General features: G+C 38.3%; 1 non-coding gene across 1 annotated transcript; it reads left to right on the top strand.

Moving 5' to 3' along the window:
- Positions 1–8,088: 8,088 nt before the first annotated feature.
- Positions 8,089–8,160, top strand: Trnat-cgu. The gene has a single exon. It is a non-coding gene; the product is annotated as a tRNA-Thr (tRNA).
- The last annotated feature ends 281 nt before the right edge of the window (positions 8,161–8,441 follow it).

Below are 8,441 nucleotides of genomic sequence, written 5' to 3'. Positions count from 1 at the left end.
ACTGATCTCTGGTTTAATGATAGAACATGTGCATAAACAAATTAAAAAAATAGTACAAAATTTCTATGCCAAAATCATTTTACAGTATTAAAGAAAGTAAAAGTAATTAGAGTACATAATTCACACATATCACTTTAGCGAAAACATATTTACAATGTCTGTACGACATACAAGCGCCCGTTATTTTAACAACAGCGCAAAAACAATAACACACAAACATAGGTTACACACACAAGGGACATACAACGCTAACTTACATCTCAATTATCTTTTGGGGTTATTCTGCTCGAGGAACGAGGATTGTAAAACTGCTTTGTATTCATCCATTATGACAAAACACCTGAGACTGGGTGTGAAAAAGAAAAAAATTAAAGCCGTTTACAACTCCCTGTAACGCCGAATTAGAGCGCAGCTCTTAAGTAGGAGAAGAGGATGTTACGGAGAGGAGGCAATGCCACTTCTCCTCTCCTGCTCGCCTCCCTTTTAGGGGAAAATTTTTCGCTAAATTTAGCGAGGAAAGTTTTCCGCCAAATTTAGCAGGGAAATTTTTCCGCTAAATCTAGCGGGGAAATTTCTCCGCTACAGTTAGCAGGGAATTTTTCACCTAGATTTAGCGGGAAGTTTTTCCGCTAACTTTTGCGGGGAAAACTTTTCGCTAACTTTAGTGGGAAATGTTCCCCATAATGCACTGGCGTGACGGCGACGGCAACGCCGACGCCGACGCCGCTCAAGTCGGAAACGGGCGCCTAAAAGCTGCGCTCTAAAAAAAAAAAGACAACCTTGGAGCAATTAAAAGTAGAAGAGACATGGAGAGACGTCATCTGGCTGAATTCTTTCGCTGTCTTTTCTACCTCTGGTTGTTTCAAAGTTTTCCACAGGCAGTCTCACGTGTTTTAACATCATGGTAAACTTATATCATTTTGCCTGCGACCTCACTGTATTTTCGTATTCTTCATCTTCGCGCGAGGCCCAACAATATTTTTGTGTATCTCACTGGCGTCTCATCTCCCCATGTCCGAAAATTCTAGCTTTGTTTGATAATATCAGGGATGGGGTACTGACACTTGCATCTTTAAGGCGTGCAAACCTTTATGGCTCAATAATCTCTATAGTAGGCTTCTGGCTACTTGTACCTCTAACGCAACACCGCGTAAAGTCAGCCTCACACCCGATATTGTTGCTGTGTAGACCTAAATGTCCGGATATCACTTTGTGTGTAATATAATAATGTTCTCTCAAGCGTTCGTTCAAGCGACGCCGCGCTTTTCTTATACAGTGCCTGCCACATGAAAGAGGTATATAATAAACTTCGTTGTCTGTGGAAGATACAAACATTTTGCGGTGCCGTTTTTGCGCAGCGTACTTGCTGGTTGTTACTGATATTTACTTTTTTTGCTTAAACTGGACAGCTTGTTTGGGGCTTTCTTGTACTTCTTGAACGGTGACAACTGTTCCTTTGAATATTCTGTTTCCGCAGTCCTCACCACATTTAAGGCATGTGTAGAACCACTAAAACTCTCTAATGGGCTTCCCTTTGAAGGTTCGTTGATATTCTTAGACTTTCGACTCCTGTTAGATCACCATGTCTGTTTGGCTTATGAGCCCAGGGCGAAGAAGACACTCATGCATTTCAGTCGGCACAGTCAACGTTAGTTAAATGGAGCATAGTCAATCTATGCCTTAATAACGTCTTTACGAAACTGATTTCAGCAGGCTACCTGGTATCCCTATTAACTTCCGGGGTTGAAAAGATTCTGAAAAATATTAAGCAAGCTGGTGACTGCGACAGACAGTTAAGGAACATGCAAAAATAGTAGTAATCATTCCCCATAATAACAACGCTTCCCACGCGCTAAAGAAGATCGGGAACCGAGAAAATTTAAATGCAGTCTTTTCGGCCCGCAACAAGCTGTCCAGTTTAAGCAGAAAAGTTATTATGAATAACAACAATAATTTATGCAGCACAAAAAACAACAACAACAAATACAAACACCGCAGAATGTTTTTTTTTGCACAATGTTGTTTATTCTATTCCTTTTTCATGCGGCCAGCAATATATAGGGTAAACTGGGCGTTGCTTGAACGAATATCCGGACATTTAGGTCTTTACACTGTCGCGATTGCGTGTGTGAGGCTTACTTCACGCGGTGTCCTGTTATACAGCAATCGCAAACAGATCAGCAGTGAGCAGTGCGATACAATATTTTGTCTTTTTAAAACATTTTTGATTTATTTATTTTCTTTTTATACTTATTGCAATCGTAATCGCGCCCAAATACAGGGTGATTTATTTTAATTCGAACAGATAAAAGAAAAAAAAGACGCGAAAGGTACACTAATGCGGTTTGTGCAGGAACGTTATACAGTCGCGAGAACATAATATAGGGTGCTCATCTTTATAATAAATTAGTTAATTAACTAAGCATTGTTAATTAAGCTTAGTTAGTGAAGATAAACGTATAGTTCCAATTCGAAACTTTCTTAGCGTCATCGAAAACCATTACACAAATAGACTTAAAAAAACGTTAAAGCGCGCGAAAAGCGCTGTAATGCACTAAGGTTATTGATAGTACAACAGACGAAAGACTAACAATTAAATACGCAATTCAAAAAAAAAAAAAAAAAAGAAAGCGCGGGCGCGTTTACGTTCTGTCAGCTTTCGCCTGCCGTAGCTTTAGCGCGCCCCCGTGCTTTCTGTGCACTCTAAGTTTTCCGAAAGCTACATATATAATGGTTTTCCATGGCGCACTCATATAGCTTTCGCGTTTTATAATAGGTCGGTTTGAATTAAGAATTAAGCAGTCTGTATGGTTAAATAGTCTACTGCTCACGGTCATTCTCCTGGAGCAGGACTACCGCAAATAGTTAACGAAAATAATCAAGAACATGGGGACAAAAACATTTTCAGGAACAAAAAATTTTCGGGCACGGTTGCCTTTTAATATATCTATTTTTTTTTTCATATGTATTCATTTAAACTACGTCTTCAACCTCCAAACGGACTGGAATAACTAATTTGATTTGTAGAAGGTTTCTATCAATCAATTTGCGAGGCTTTATTGAGGATTTATTTTTAATATTTGTTTTATTATTTTTATACACAACCTCGTTACAAGAGACAAAAAATTGATGAACTGTTTCAGATAAATAATTAATAATTGTTCAAATTCATCCCGCGAAAGCAAGAAATCTATAGTAATTTAGAAAATAAAGTGAAACAGAAAAAAATATGCATTAGGTAACCGAATTATAAAATTTGTTAATTAACAATAAAACAATTAAATAGCAGCAACAGTGTCGTGTTTTCGATTTTCTGACATTTTCATCTCTTTGTCGAAAACTACGTTGATCACACTCAAATTCGCCCACTTATCATGATAAACCAAAGCCCACCCAATAATGGTTTGGAATGCAAAATGAGGCCCAGAAACTTGGCCCCCATATTAGTTATAAATATCTAATATACATTGTGAGATAATTAGCAGAAAGCCATAAAAAGTACAATTTCTAGGAAGTACAGTGCCGGAAAGACAACCCCTTTACAATTTCAATCGCAATAATATCGCAGAACACGCAAATTACGACATTTTTTTGTGTTTTCAAAGGAATAACAATTTGCTCCTCAAAATACAGGCTATTGTAACGCACTCTTGAAAGCTCGGTATGATGGAGCAGATTCAAGTAGGGATCAAACACCGCATATATAAAACAGCTTGAAAGGACAAAATTGTAGAACTAACATATCAACACGGGAAGTAGGCAAATTATATTTAGTTATAAAATAAAATTGTATAAAATGCTTTCACATTTTTACTAATACGTTCATATGGAACGAAAAATTGTTTGTTGTAGTCGATAAAATATAAAATTTATTGAATATCCCAGTAAAATATTAAATTTTAAACTGAGAAAGAACTATAACTCAGCAAACAGTGTGACAAAGGACCGCTGTTGCTAGACTGATTAAGGTTCGTAAAAATGGTAGTAAATGCTGTTCATTTTCCTGCAATGCTTTTATTGAATTACCTAAGAGCTTTTAAAAAAAATACGCGTGGCTTAATTTAGTCACATTCCTTATTCTTAGTCATGTGCGATATGTCTGAAGCGTCAGGCCATCAAATTTTATTTTTGTGTGCAAAAAACATGAGCACACCTCCCACAGTGAAGTCCTCTATTTTTGTATTACAAAAATCGTCCACCCTCCTATTGGCATTGTTAAGAAGCAAATATTTATTTGATTCTGTGGTCTGTAGGTTATCACCATCTAAACACCAGGAGACAATCGGTAATTTTGTTATTTGCAAAGTATGCCTAACATGTTAGAGCATACTTTGGTGCTTTTCAAGCAGAATTTCTTGCAGAACGCCGGAATATTATCCGCTACATTGCTGTTAAAAATAAAAATTTGTGTCCAATGAAATTCTCCTCCTTGGATTGCATAACATGTGGAATGAAAATTAAAGGAAAACTTGTACGCTGAAATGTGATGGAGCGATGAAGCGAGGGTCGAATACATATATATATATATATATATATATATATATATATTTACAGAAAGGCAACTTTTGTTTATAATACGCGGGATGCATCATCCACGTGAGAAAGGCTGCTCCCTGACGGTGGGCCTGAACAATTGAAAAATTGAAAGCATACCCAGTCTTCATGACCAAAGTACGTTCCGACTGCAAGCTTCCGCAGTAAAAGTAATGAGATTCATCTTTAGGGATGCTGAGGGCATAGTGGTGATTGATTATCTCTAGAAAGTCAAGACAGTCAATGAAAGTCTTAACACAATCTTTTGAAACATTTTTCATGCTGCAGTTTACAACCCGGTAAACTGGAGAATGAAAGGATTTTTCTCCAAGAAAACGCGCGGAATGTCCCACCGTTCTCTGTAAACTATCCAAGAGAACGCGTAAAATGTCCCACCTTTCTCTTTAAACAATCCAAGCCTAAAGCTTCGAACAGTTAGCGCACCTACTTTATTTGCTGACCTCGCACCGTAAGTCTTTAAGTGTTCCCCACGGAAAAGGAAACCCTGGAAGGGAATCATCTCCCAACAGACAGAAGTGGGCGAGTAGTCTGACATTTAAGAATAATGCTTCTTTTTTCAACTGTTGGCGAAGCTTGAACACGGAAGGAAGTAATGCGTGGAAGTGCTAGGGGCTATGAGAACAGCGAAGCTTCACTGCTGTTTCACAAACGTATCAGATCTAGGCACAAGCCTTTCCCTCCAACCGTGGTGTGTTGGGAATCGTGATGGGCAGCCGGAATGTTTTCACACAACGACAGATATACTGCGTGAGTGGAAAGGTCTGCTCAGAGAAATAAAATTTAAGTTTTGTGGTTGACCTCTCTAAAAAAGTTAGCAGACAAATTAATTTTATTTAATGTAATGATTTATGCATTTAAATACTGTAAACGACTAAATTTTCGCGAGGACCTAATTTTCGCGAATTTTGCGAATCGCCTACAATTCGGGAAAAATTCGTCTCGCGAACAGTTCGGGCAATATGTGAACGCTACTGAAGCTACACTCGATTCGCGAAAATTAGAACCCGCGAATAATTTCAAAATTCAGCTTTCGCCCAATGCGCGAAAATTTGAGTCCGTGAAAATTAAGTCGTTTACAGTATACTGCTTATTTCTATTGGAATATTTGCAGGTATTGAGTCAGAAAAAAATATATGAAATATGTAGCACATATGTATAGAAACAAAATAAACATATCACGATTTTCTTCAAAGAGGAACGACTCATCAGTTAATAAATTGGCAAAGTATTCGGTTTTGAACTGCACCAATTAATGCAACACTCGTATGACCAAGAAAATGGCTATCTAGACCGTTGAAAATTGGGCGAGTTGGTTATACATAGCTACGAAGAGGGAAACAGCGCTAAAAGTACGGAGGACAAAGAACGAGAAACACACAGACCGAGCGCTGACCGACAATTGGTTTATTTATGAAAAACCACCTACCGGCGTAAAAAACAAACATACATCGGACCATCGCCTAAGGACACATGTCACAGCTATCTAAGAACGTGATTTCTTTATCGAAGAGCGGAATCGAGGGACCACTGACGCACTCATCCTTATACTTCCATATGTAATAAGCCTCGAATAATTCACGAGTCACCTGCTGACTGTGCCGAGCAATAATAGTCTTTTCCAAAAAAGGGGAGCATCCACATATATCACAATGTCGGAGAGTCTACTGTGGCCAATCAGGAAGTAGCATCAATGATAAGCTCAGAAAACACGCAGTTGCGATGAGACCTTCACCGTCGGGTAATTTGGCCATTCATTGTGATAGATGTGGGTGCTCCGCTCTTTTGGAAACGACGACGATTGTTGCTCGGCACAGTCAGCAGGTGGCTCGTGAAATATTCGAGGCTTATTACATTTCTAAGTATAAGGATGAGTGCTTCAGTGGTCCCTTGGTTGCGCTTTTCGGTAAAGAAATCGCGCTCTTGCAGAGTTGTGACACGTGTCCTTGGCGATGGTCCGACATATGTTTGTCTGGTGGCTTTCCAGACATAAACCAGCTGTCAGTCAGCGCTCGGTCTGTGTGTTCCTCGTTCTTTGTCCTCTGTACTTTTGGCGCTGTTTACCTCTTCGTGACTATCTATAGTGCTTAATTCCCTTATAGCTAAGGAAGAAATGAGTATCTAAAACTGTAATTATTAAATGAATATTCAACGAGTGTAGATATGCTCATCCATAGTGGATCTGGCGTTTAGTAGCTTAACGTATTTGGTCTCATAAAATTTAAATGCGTCGTTTAAAAGAAAGAACATTAATGTCCATCTACCCAGATCTGCGCCATCAGCAACGGTTAATAAACAAAATTTTTCAGTAGTTTTGTTGTGAACTGAAATCGGTTGTATAAGTTATAAACACATCTAACTGCCTTTTGCTGGACTGTTGCCATATTACTTACATTCTTATGTGTATGTGGGAACGAGGATATCTTTGAGTATTTTAGTGCTGGTCATTCAAGAGTTGTGTATGCGAAAAGCTTCATTTTATAAAGCAAATACTTTAATGTTCTCTGTAGAGAGAATAAATTTACCAGGTCTCTATTTGTTATATATTTAACGCGTGCGTTCAAACCCAGGTCAAATGCTAATATAATGCTAAGATACTTATATCTAAGGACCCTGTGCATGTCTACACCATTAACCCTGACGCAAACTCAAGAGGATTATTTTATTCTTGTTAGACATATAGAAACATATTTGTCTTAATTTAGTGCCATTTGCAAGCTATTAAACCCATCGGCTATCTTCATCAGAGACTCGTTTAATAGAATTTGGTCGGCTTGGCTTCTTATTTTGCGCTTCATAATACAATCCTCGGTAAAACGTACTATATTACGTTTTAACGTCATTGCCATTGACAATGTCGTTCATTTAGAGCAAAAATAAAACTGGTTCCAAAACAGAACCTTTCGAGACATTAGACAGTACCTCAACAGGTCGAGGTGCGTGTCCTTTCTAATATACTTAGGAAACGATTTCGTAAGTAGTCCTCAACCCAAGATATTACAGGACCCTCACCCATAATGTTGCCCATTATTTTTTTTAGGTTCGACGTGTGAAACACGGTTGTTGACTTCTCTAAAAATATCACATCTATATTTCTTCTATTGTTTATACCCGTCGCAAAGCGATATAAAATTTCGACTAGCCCTGTGACAGTTGAGTATTCAGTCCTGAAGCCGTACTGCGACGCGCATCCCTCAACATTTATGAGTGTTGAGTGTTGTATTATAAAGCATGTTGTAGTGAGTGTTGTATCTTAAAACATATTATTAGAATATCCGTTATACCTAAGCTTTTGTAGCTTTTCTACAGCATTTGGAGGTCCTTTATGATTGTTTGATATATTTACCTGAATGTGAAAGGAGTGTGCTTATATTATTCATTCTTTTAAGAACTTTCAAGGGTACATTTCTGGGAACGAGGACTATGGCATTTGAAAAACATACCCGAGGACTCGCGAGCACGTCCGTCTGAAAGTGTATCAGGTTCTAGGAATGACGTCAAAGCCATAGTTTCTCTCACGCAGGGCTTAGAAGCGTAGCCGCTATAGCTCAGTGGTAGAGCACTGGTCTCGTAAACCAGGAGTCGTGAGTTCAAACCTCACTGGCGGCAAACAGTTTTCGCTTTTTGAATTCATAAGCGATGTGAGTAACTGACCACTTGATGGGATGCGGACCAAAAAAACAGAATAAAACTTGAAAAATATTTTCCAAAAAACTTATATCTTATTTAATGCAGATGTAGCGTGTGTCGTTTTAAATATTCCGAAATATTTTGACACATATGTTTCAAGTATAAATAGCGTTTACCATTGCCCAGATTTTTGACGCTCCGTGATGTTTTATAAAATAGTATACGGATTGAACGACTTTCTTCTTCGTGGCTTCGCCGAG

The sequence above is a fragment of the Ixodes scapularis genome, unplaced genomic scaffold, assembly GCF_016920785.2.
Source record: "Ixodes scapularis isolate PalLabHiFi unplaced genomic scaffold, ASM1692078v2 PGA_scaffold0__279_contigs__length_252992795, whole genome shotgun sequence".
Taxonomy (NCBI): domain Eukaryota; kingdom Metazoa; phylum Arthropoda; class Arachnida; order Ixodida; family Ixodidae; genus Ixodes; species Ixodes scapularis.
This window is presented reverse-complemented; position numbering and strand designations above follow the sequence as displayed.